The 10,912-nt window shown below is 40.7% G+C and overlaps 1 protein-coding gene across 1 annotated transcript in view; it reads right to left on the reverse strand.

Moving 5' to 3' along the window:
• DTWD2 (DTW motif tRNA-uridine aminocarboxypropyltransferase 2) overlaps positions 1-9,182 on the reverse strand; it is a 395,786-nt gene extending 386,604 nt beyond the window's left edge. Inside the window, exon 1 of the mRNA XM_086963026.1 lies at positions 8,957-9,182. The gene's annotated coding sequence lies outside the window, so the exon portion shown is untranslated. The remainder of the gene's footprint in view (positions 1-8,956) is intronic.
• Positions 9,183-10,912: the final 1,730 nt, after the last annotated feature.

Consider the following 10,912-nt stretch of genomic DNA (forward strand, 5'->3'; position numbering starts at 1 on the left):
GGGGAGGCTCTTTTCCGTAGCCTACATTTGTTTAATGTTGTGAAGTTTAGCTAATCGGTAAAAGGAAAGCCCAGACTGGTTTCGCGTCTACTAGAGTCCTCAAGGTCACAAATACTCAAAAGAGTTTTTTTTGCAAATTATGCATACTTTCCTACCCTTCAGTACAGAAGCCTAAACATGTGTCTGTTCAGTTATGTGACAATATAGCAACTTTCTTTGTTACTACATATTAGAGCTGGTAAAGTAAATAAAGGTTAGTCCAATTATTCAAGTTCATCTCTTTTCATCCGAGTCTCACCTTTAATAAATGTAAGTCTCCGGAAGAGTCTCGATTTAAAACTGCCAATGCAACTATTTAATACAATCATAATATTTTGATTGCCACTTGATCGTTTTTACCATGCAACAGGGTCAATCCCACTGATGGGATCTGCATGTGTACTTTGTACAATCTGACAGTGCCCTCAGTTTTGAGTGTTCACCTCCCTCTTTGTACATATTTTTTATTGAGGCTTAAATCAACAGTTTAAAGAAAGAGGATTAATCACTGAGGTATGCATATATGGCATAAGCGTAGTATTACATTTTGGAATAAATGTGAGTACAGCAGGTATTTAGCAAGATAAACTTTGGAAGGAATTTTGGTGTGTTGATATTTAATATGGATTGCCTTATTTAATAAATTAATTACGGATTATTATTCCAGATTGGAAAATTGTCGAAAATGGAAAGGATTATGAACAGTTTGATTTATTGATCAAAATGCGTCACCATTAGTTTTAATGACAATGTCCATTGTGGAAAATAGTTTTTGCTAAATTATTCAAGGAATATGAAAGAAATGTAAAACATAATAAAGATACACACCTTGAAATAACTAATTGATTTAACAATGAATAAGCAACGTTTCTGAGCAAGGAGGTGAAAGCGAGAAACAGCAGCACACTGGGTGACACTAAACTATAATACTTCAGGCAACCCTCCAGAAAACAGCAAGGCTATGATCCATCATCTAGGAAAAAGTTAAATCTTCTTTTCGTTCCTTAAAAAAGGAGAAGCAGAGTATGGTATCCAAGAACCACTGCTCTTGCCTGAGCCAGAATGAAAAGAAGATGGCCAGTCATTGAAAGTTGGAGGTCTATTTTTCTCTAAATGGCAAGCAAGAACAACAAACAAACGGGTTCTCCAGAGAAAAAGAGAATGGATACCAGTTCGAACTGTCATCAGTTATCATTCCAAAAGTTCATACCCAATAATCCACTCAAAAATAAAAGTTATTTTAGGAGGAATATCATTCTAATTCAGAAAGAAACAATTTGTTCAGTTCTGATAGGCGAGGCATAAGAGTGTATTCCATCTCATTTCTATTCCAAAAGCAACAGGGGGGTTTCACTTGGCTATAGACCTGGTACCTGCTATCCAGTGCCCAGTGTATGTGCTCTGACCCCTAAAGCAAAAGCAATATTAGCTAAAACACCATTTGGCATGCTTAACTTTAATATAAGGCCACTGTATATGGTGTAAAATCTATGCCTGCGGCATGTGCAATTTACTTTGTGACTGCAAAAACATGATACAGGCCTTCACTGAGGCCAGGTCCCCGGTGACGTTGAAACTGTCATGTCTGAAGACAGACCTGTAAAAATACATTATTTTCCATGCCTAAAAGCCCTCATCTAAGCGCTAAATAACTCACACCTAAAAGTATCTTATTGTCCATAAGGTGAGGTGCATAATGCCTAGAAGAGGTTCATGCTTACATTATTTTTAGCATGTACCTCCGCTGAATAGATCACCAAAACCTACTGTAACAATATTCGGCGTAGCTGTTCCCATGATAAATATGGGTAAAGCAGATTAGATCACTATTTCTGAATTAATCAGTAAGAAACAGCTACTAGAAAAGTTCAATAACATTTCCTGTTTTTAAAAATCCAATTAATTGGTATAGTTGGATTTTTTTCTAACTAGTTAAGAAATATAACTTTCAGAAAAGTTATATTTACTTGCATGAACAACTACAGCCTATTTAGCCTTAGTATGCCGCTGCTGACCAACTATACCCTGCTTGTAATGAGGTGTGAAATTCCTTCCAGAGGGTACACAATAGACCACTTTGATTGATAGGTTACCCTGAATGGAAAGGAATGCCCCAGATGAGCTCAGGAGAATGTTCAGAGTGTATACTGCTGCCCCTCCTATTGGCACAAAAGTGTCAAATCTTGCATGACAGGCCTGTCTGAGGTACACATAAAACTTTAGCAGTCTTGAAAGAGATGAAACAGGCCCAGATCACAATTCTACTCTATCCTAAATCTGGTTACTGAAAGGCCCTGCTCAGCTTTACTAGACTTGTATCTCATTTTATGAGAGCGTAAGGTTAGTGTGGCTGAAGACTTTGAGTATATTGGTTTTGCACTGACACGTTTAATTTTGGGCATATCTGCAGTAAAGAAAACATGAACTGCTGAAAGAGTAGGTAGGCTACCCCATTCGTCAGAGAGGGACTTGGAGTGTCTTAGTGTGTCCCCAATCACAGACTGGTGAATGCTAAAAGGTTGGACCCTCAACTAGCTTTTTTCAGAACACTGCTGGACTTGTGAAAGGATATCAGGCAGGTTGAACCTCTTGCTCTTCGTATCTGTGAACTGTGAGAAGGACCTGAGGAGGTTGGACCAATTTCTATTTGAAATCTAATGACAGAAAAAGCTCCAAGGATCATGAGACTGATCATCTGGGTGGCTCCAGAAACATAAAACGGTTGAAGAGGACATTCCTGTGAAAAATCCAAGTTGACCAGTGGCAACTAGATTCACTTACCTTTCCTGTTGGCCTCTGTATGGCATTCTGAAAATCTCCAAAATACTTCCTCTGAAGTTCTGGGAGCCCTAGAAGAGGACACCTGGGGTTGTTTGGGCAGCAGAACGAAGTTTGGAAACTTTTGAAAACTTATCCTCCAGAGCTTCAGCAGATACCACAGGAAAAATCGTCTAACTGGCAGTTCTTGAACAACAGATTACATTTCAGCTTCGTCCCACACTGATATCTCCGCAGATCCAAAGAAACGGCCAAGTCCCATTCTGAGTTGCGACTTAAAACATTTGCAGAGAAAAATCTCAAAGGCTCCAGAGCAGCCAAGGGACCACCATGCTTCAGGTATCTGGCTTTTGGTTCCATGGCAGTGGCTATAGTTTCAGTGCTACCCATACAGAGAAGACTTTCTTTTTAAAAAAATCACAAAGTCCAATTTTGCGTCGAGACTTTTAAGAAATGTCCACATTTTTCTTTAAGAAAGTGGCAAGGTCCCTTTTTGAAGTGGGACTTGGAAACCTTTTCAAACTTTTCATTTCTATACCTTCACCAGGACCAAACCACTTGGTGTATCTGAGCCGGCAACATTCCTCTCAGTCTGAAATTGCACCTTCCCTGTCAACCGTGACTATTGACGTACATTGGGCGCTGTATTTTTCTTCATGCTTTTCAATATAATTCTCTAAACAAATCATATCTTCCAGTCCCTTTATTGGATGTTTGTCGATTTGGTCCAGTTTAACTCGTAATTGTTTCTCTTTATTTTAAACTTGGTTGTTCATTTTATTGCGTTTTGGTGACATTTCCACTGTTTATGTATTGCTTAAATACTTTGCACACTGATTTTAGTCATGTTGCCAGGTACTGAGCACAGGGTAATTTTATTTCATTATCTGGCATCTAGCATCTGGCATCTAGCAGGGAGTGGCCTTTTCCTTTGTGGAGACACTTGTCACTGAAAATAATAATCCACTTCACACATTTTTGGCAGCGGTGCGATCTACACTTGCGTGTTTGAAGTGCTACGAAGTTCTAAAAGTACATCAAAAATTGCTATACTGACCTTAGGACAGTATATTTGCTTGGTATTTAGGTTTTGAATCTGGTCACTTGTCCATCCCAAATATTAGTCCTCTTTCCCACACATACTCTCCTAATGTTTTAATTTAACAATGGATGGAACAGTCAAATAGGTTAGAGAGCTACTCTTATTCTTCTTTCATGACCGTTCGAATGGACAACAAGAGAGAGAAGGAGATCATCAAATTGGAGAGAGTTAGTTGCAATCTACAGAGCTCTTCAAAAGACCATTGTTCGTCAGAGGGATATTTTGGTCAGTAAGGACAACTGTGTGTTACTAGCCTACATCAACCATCAAGGAAGCACCGACCTAAGCCCCTGAATCAACTGGCGAATCTCAGAGGCATATGAGAAGAAGACAATCTCTTAGTTTTATCACATCAAATGAAACTCAAGCAGATTTGTTGAGCAGGAGATTCGCTTCACCTTCAAACCTAACATTGCCTAGGATGTTATTCAGGAACATCTGCAAGAGGTTTGGCACAACTTAGCTGTACCCTTTTTTCATCAAATACCAATTCCCTTGCACACAGATTGTGCTCCATGTTAAGGAGATGGCACTTGTGGAGTGGAAACAATGTTACTAAAGAGGCCTGTGAAGTTACTTCACTTCATTTCCTCTTATTCAAAGTTCTTAACCACGATACAGCAAGAGAAGGAAGAAGCAATCTTGGTGATGCCACATTGGCCATGTCCCACTTGATTTCCTGTACAAAAAGCTCTGGCTGCTCACCCTCCTTCGGTACTACCTCTCTTCCCTTCTCCTCTCAAACTAGCATCTCATCCTCTCAAATTATGTAGGTCGGTTTTGAAGTTAAAAGTTTGAGATTATTAATAAGGATCTCCCAGTCAAATGAGTCAAAATTACTCAAAATTCTAGGGGACATCCCGCCTCAAAAACGGATTCTAAACACATTGTGACTTTAGATAGAAGGTGCTCTCGTGATTTATAAACTCCATCCCGCCTTTTTTCCTCAGTATTACATTTCTTAGTAGATGGCTTTCAATTTTCTTTTCTAGTAGCTATAACATCTGCTCATAGGTATGGGGAGATTTCAACCTTCCTATGCCATCTATCTTTCTTAAAGTTTTTGGATGATGGTGTGATTTTTGAAGCCAGCCCCATCTTTATTCCTAAGATTAACGCTGCTTTTCATATATCACAATAAGTGTTTCTACCTTCCTTCTATCCTTCTCCTTCAGAATATTATTTGCATACTTTGGGCGTTAAAAGACCTCTATTAATTCATCTCGACCGAAAATGTGAATTCAGTAAATCTGATCACTTGTTTGACTTTTGGTCAAGCATGGAAAGGTAGGAAAGCTGCAACGATGACCATAAGCAGATGCATTAAAGCTACAGTCATCCGTGGGAATAAAGTTGTCTTTGATTAGGATGTGTTCTAGGGCAGGTCCACAAGGGGATTGGAAGCGTCCTGGCCTGCATTAAAGGGTGATTCTATTAATGAGATCTATATGACTGCAACTTGGTCTTTGGGTAATACTTTATGAAACACTACAGGTTGAATAATGTCATGACACTAAAACTAATTTTGGTGTTGGGGTTCTGAAGTCAGTCATGTCATGAATGTGGACATTTGTTTCTTATTACTGATATTGTACAGTCCCCTTTGTGTTTAGTGTGCATTAAGATCCACATGAGAGAGCATACTTATAGTCGGAATGGTACTTATCAATACTCAAAGGGTTTCTTACTTTAGGTATACTTCAAAAGTAATGGTTGGGATGAGGGAGTGGAGTTAATGCTATGATTACTTACTGGTAAACTTAATTACTATTAGTTCAACAAATCTGTGTCACTACAATACCACCCCTCCCTCTGCTTACCATTTGACATAGCTAGGAAATTTGCATGAGAATTATGACAATGCCAGTCCCATTATGGCACCAAATAGGGAGGGTGGGGCTTTCATTTTCAGAATCTCCTATGTTGTTCCTGTCTTGGAAGTGGGTTCACCTCAAATGTAATAACTATGATGAGGAACAGTTGTACTAAGAGTAATGAAGATTACTGGTAAGTAGTCGGGCAATAATAAAATGAAGATCCAGCTCAATCAAAGAAATGCACTCCGAGAATTGGTGTTTAAGCAAGCGATTACATAAATCTCACCCTTCTTGCAATTTTCGAATAACAAAAGATTAATAAACAACGATCTAAACCCATGACTTGTAGTTTGCATACCGCTCCTTAATGCTGGAACATAGATTTTTTGACTGTCACTCTGCATTTCATGCTCCACCACTCGTGACTCCAGACCCTTTCCTCTGCCACACCTAGAGCCCCAATTTATGGGTTCCCAGAGTAAATGTTTTCCAGTTCCATCACTGGCATTATACAAAGATGCTATGCAATAGGAGAACAAGACATGCAATGGAACGTTTCTCTATTTAAGTGCCTTGCAGCAAACAGGTCTGTACGAGAACTGTAGAGAGTCTCCAGGTGGGGGGCGATCTGCCAACAGCAGCAAAGGTGATCCAAGGGATGCTTTGAATTTTACAGATGCGACCTAGCAGAAGCAGGAAAGCAGCTAGGGCACCGCCTATAATCAGCACGGGCAGCCGAGCCATGTGCTGAACAACACTTGTAAGAGCTAAGCAAAGTGCACCTCAGGCAGAAGGTATGACAGATGAGAGGGGTAGTGCAGAAAGGAAAGACAGGAGTGGGAAGACAGGCTGAAGAAGATGAGCGAAGACAGAGTTAAAAGAGCAATGATAAAGTAATATGGAAAGGAAAAAAAGTTCCACGACATCTGCAGCTTGAGGATGCAAATCAGCCAAACAATAGGTGGGAGTAAAGAAGTAATGCTCCAGGGTAAGGTCAAAGGAATAGGGAGGACAATCATCCAATAAAGAGCTGGGAACTGAGATAGATGAGAAAGCCATCCAGACATGAGCATGGGGCTAACCTGAAATCCAATCTAAGCAGTAATGTGAGCGATTCTGTCAGCATGTCTTTAGCAAGACCATGAAAAGGTTAATGTGGATTCGACAGTAGCTGAGAACTATGCTGAGGTCTTAGAAAAGAAGTCTTGGTCGCAGCCATCATGGATCCTTGCATGGTTGCAAATAATAATGTTATCAATGACCTGATCCTTCTAAACCTGACTGTGACATTTGACTTCATTGACCATGGTCTTCTACTATGGTGATTTTTGGAGATTGTCCTGATCACTTCCTTTTATTTTTCCAGAACATGGACCACGTACTAATTGATTTCATTTGATAAGTGTCCTTCTGCTGCTCGCGCTGTGATTCAGGGTACTTATAAAAAAAAATCTGTCCATCATTTCCACTTCCATGCTACACCTATGGGTTGCTTTTAACTTCCATCCTACAGGTTTGTTTGTTGTTGCCTTACGTTGTTTTGGAATTCCGTGCTTCCTTTCACAAAACCAAACAAATGGCACAGAGTATTAAAGCAGTTCGTGACTTTAACAGTGCAGTGCTTTTGTTATAGCACAAAACAAAAGGCATGGAATATTTAAGCAGTTTGTGTGACTGCATTGTTTTGTAGGCTGTGCCTCTTCTCCGCATGCAAAGTATGTGTCCGTTTACAGCATGCACTAGTCTGACACTGGACTCCATAATCTTTCCAGACAAGTGGCTAGTCACTTGCTTCAGGCCAGGGCTGCCACTACACAATACGAATATTTTGGACACATCTGTGCCTTCTCAAACACAACATAGGTGCCTCAATTTTAGGCATTGCTGTGGTTAATCCATTTCTTCTTAAAACTTGTGTCCTCGGTCTCATATGTATTCCACCTCTTCACTTCGCATAGACTGTACGTGTCTGCTTAAACCACTTCAATTTTGTGCAGTGCAGCAACTACTCCATTTCTCCTTAAAACATGTGCCTAAATCCTCATTCTCATATATATTCTGCTGAAAGCACTTTCAGGCACCTTATCTTGATAGGCACTTAGGTGCAAGATATATAGCCTAACAGCCACAGCTCCACTCCAATCTACCCCACTCCACTCCAATCTACCACACTCCACTCCAATACACCCCAATCTACCACACTCCACTCCAATAAACCCCAATCTACCCCACTTCACTCCGATCTACCCTAATCTACTCCAATCCATCCCAATCTACCCCACTGCACTCCAATATACCTTGCTCTACTCAATCTACCCTACTCCACTTTAGCCCACAGCACTCCAATGGACACCACTCCAAACTACCCCACTTCAGTCTATACCAACCTCACCCATTCTACCCCAATCTACCACCCCACCCCAATCTAACCCACTCCAAACTACCCCAATCAACTCCTTTCCTCTCTACCCCACTCCACCACCTTTTAACCATGCTGAAAAGCAACCACACTCGTTGACAGTATGGCTAAAACATTGCTAACGCCAATAACTCTAGCATAAGTGAGACCTATTGGCTTTGCCAATACTTGTTAATATATGTAGCACCTTTGGCCAGTCTCACCCGTTCCTATGTCCTCCAGTTTTACACCCCCATACATGATACTCAGCAATCTTTTTTCTACAAGTGTCATCTAACCTAACAAGACGATGCTTGGCAGCTAGAAAATTACTTACCAGGTGAAAAGTTTAGAGTACGAATTCAGTGTTTCAACTGGATGCAAATTAGTAGTAATAATAAATGTGTGGTGCTGTGAATAAATAAATAAACAAAGTGTGATGGGAGAAATCCTTGCAATAAACCTAACCACTGGTAATCGCTCAGGGGTAATTCACCCCCATGGGTTGGAATGCTACCCCAACGACTGGCAGTAGAAAGACAAATTACAATATTTTCTCCTATTACCTTTTATGTGTTTGGCGGTTGCTTTCGAGCTTGTAGTTTTACAATACATTTTTCATGAATGTCTTTTCAGAACAAGCAGTAAGCCAATGTCTTTTAATTAAAGTTTTAGGTGGATGGTCCTGCAAAGTGCATCAGACGCTGTCTTTAATGGTACTCTGCATGGGGGGGGGGGGGGGGATACCTCCAAACACAACAGGTTTTGATTACATAGCAGCCCTCCTTAATGAGGCGGGAGGTTCCCGAACGCGGGCCTTACCTCCCGTCTCCCAACAGCAGATCATACACATCCGGTTCCCTCTACTTTGGTTCCGGTTTTTTTTAGCAACTGGTAAACGCCGTTGAGACGTAAGCAAAAAAGCTGATTGACATCCTCTGAGTCTGTATTAGGCGCTATACTGCCCAGGAAAGATTCCGATTGGTTGGACCTAACGGTCTGCCCAATTGAATACAGCCCACCCCTTCTCAAAGAAACCAGGCTGCTCGACTATTGCACCGGAACCGGAACAGTAAATCCGTTTCCCCGGAAGTTATGGGCCAGTCACATGTGAGCCGGATTGCGTTTGGGGACGGGTCTTTGCTCTTTATTACACGTTTGGAATAGGTTTTGATGGAGAATGTGAAGTCCGACCTCGGCGACGATAGACAGATTGAACAGCGCTATAACATGAGCCCGGTCTTGTGTCGTATCTGTTATATCCACAATACAGTGTATCCCCTTCTTTTTGGCACTTTTTGGAAACAAGTCGTCCAGGGCAGGTTCAGACAGAGGCAGCCGTTCAGGCTGACCTAGGAGAGACATGATTCAACTGGATGCCACACTCTTCTGGCTATAAATCACCTGGAAATTGCCTAATATTGCAGCGGGTCATTGCTGCACGAGTAGAGACCGAAAGAGTGATAAATACAAAGTAAGAAACGTGATATAAAAAAACAAATAATTTAATATACATTGTGAAAGCAAGATTGCTGGAGCATGTGGAATCGTAACAAAATAAACACAAGGAAAAGAATGAAAGAATATAAGCAACGACAGGGGCTAAAATAAAAAAAAACAATATCAAAATATGTGAAAGATTAAAGGGTGAAGGTAAAAAGTAAATGAGAAAAAGCAAGATATTAAAATGGGGAAATACATTTGTTTGTTTTTTGTATAATGAATATGTTACAAGGTATTATTGACAAACATTATTTGCACAGTAAGTTGAATAACAGTGCATGTTTGGTTAGATTCATACACCCCTGCTGGCAGTTTACCACACAGCCCTATATTTTTGTGTCCATGCTAATTAATAAAGCAATACAATTATGTATTTTCATTTTGACATATAAACCTAAAACAAAAAGCACACAAAGAAATCTTTCAACAATATAAATTTCTTCTATGATTGTAAGAAATTGGATTATTATTTGGGGTGGGCGACTGCCTATCTCAAGGAATAATCACAACTCGATAAAGGGTAAACCTTGAAAGTCCACTAATTAACCAGAGTTCCACCCCTGTTAGTAATGGTGCAGAGCAGATGGACTTAACTTAGGGCACTGTGTGACATATTTATCCACTGTCAGAACAGTAATAACGTCAAAACACCAATCAATAAAAATCCCAAACTAATTGGAAAATAGAGTAAAATGTAATAAGTAAAATGACTCCAAAACTAGAATGATCCATTAAGGCCGTGGTTCCCAAAGTGTGCGCCGCGGCGCCCTGGTGCGCCGTGATGAGAAGCCAGGGGCGCCGCGACGTCGTGCAGGATGTGGGTCGTGAAAACTGCAGCCACAAGTCCTCCCCCTCCTTTGTGCTGCCAGGTCAATTGATCCCAGCCCTCGCCCTCTGCATATGAATGGCTCCAGGGCTGTGCTCATCAGCCCCAGCGCCTTGCCTGCTTCTGCTGCCTCAGTAACGAGCTGCTAATTACTGGACTCCATTGACTGTGCAGATAAGGCCGGCCAGGGGGGCTCTGTGATAACAGCTAATGTCAGGTGTGCATTTTACATAGCTGCCAAGGTTTCAGATTGTTATGTGTGACATTTTCATGATTTCATTGTAATTATGAGTGAATTTGAACGACTATGAGTGACACTTTCACCCAATCAAAATCAAGCAATGAAGAAAACTAGGCAAACATATAAATATCAGAAATTACAGCCGTCTGAGCAATAAGAAACTACAAGATGATCTTTAAACTGCTCCGAAGAACCAGAAATGGAGGCG

This window comes from Lissotriton vulgaris, chromosome 3_1, assembly GCF_964263255.1.
Source record: "Lissotriton vulgaris chromosome 3_1, aLisVul1.2, whole genome shotgun sequence".
In the NCBI taxonomy this organism is placed as follows: Eukaryota; Metazoa; Chordata; class Amphibia; order Caudata; family Salamandridae; genus Lissotriton; species Lissotriton vulgaris.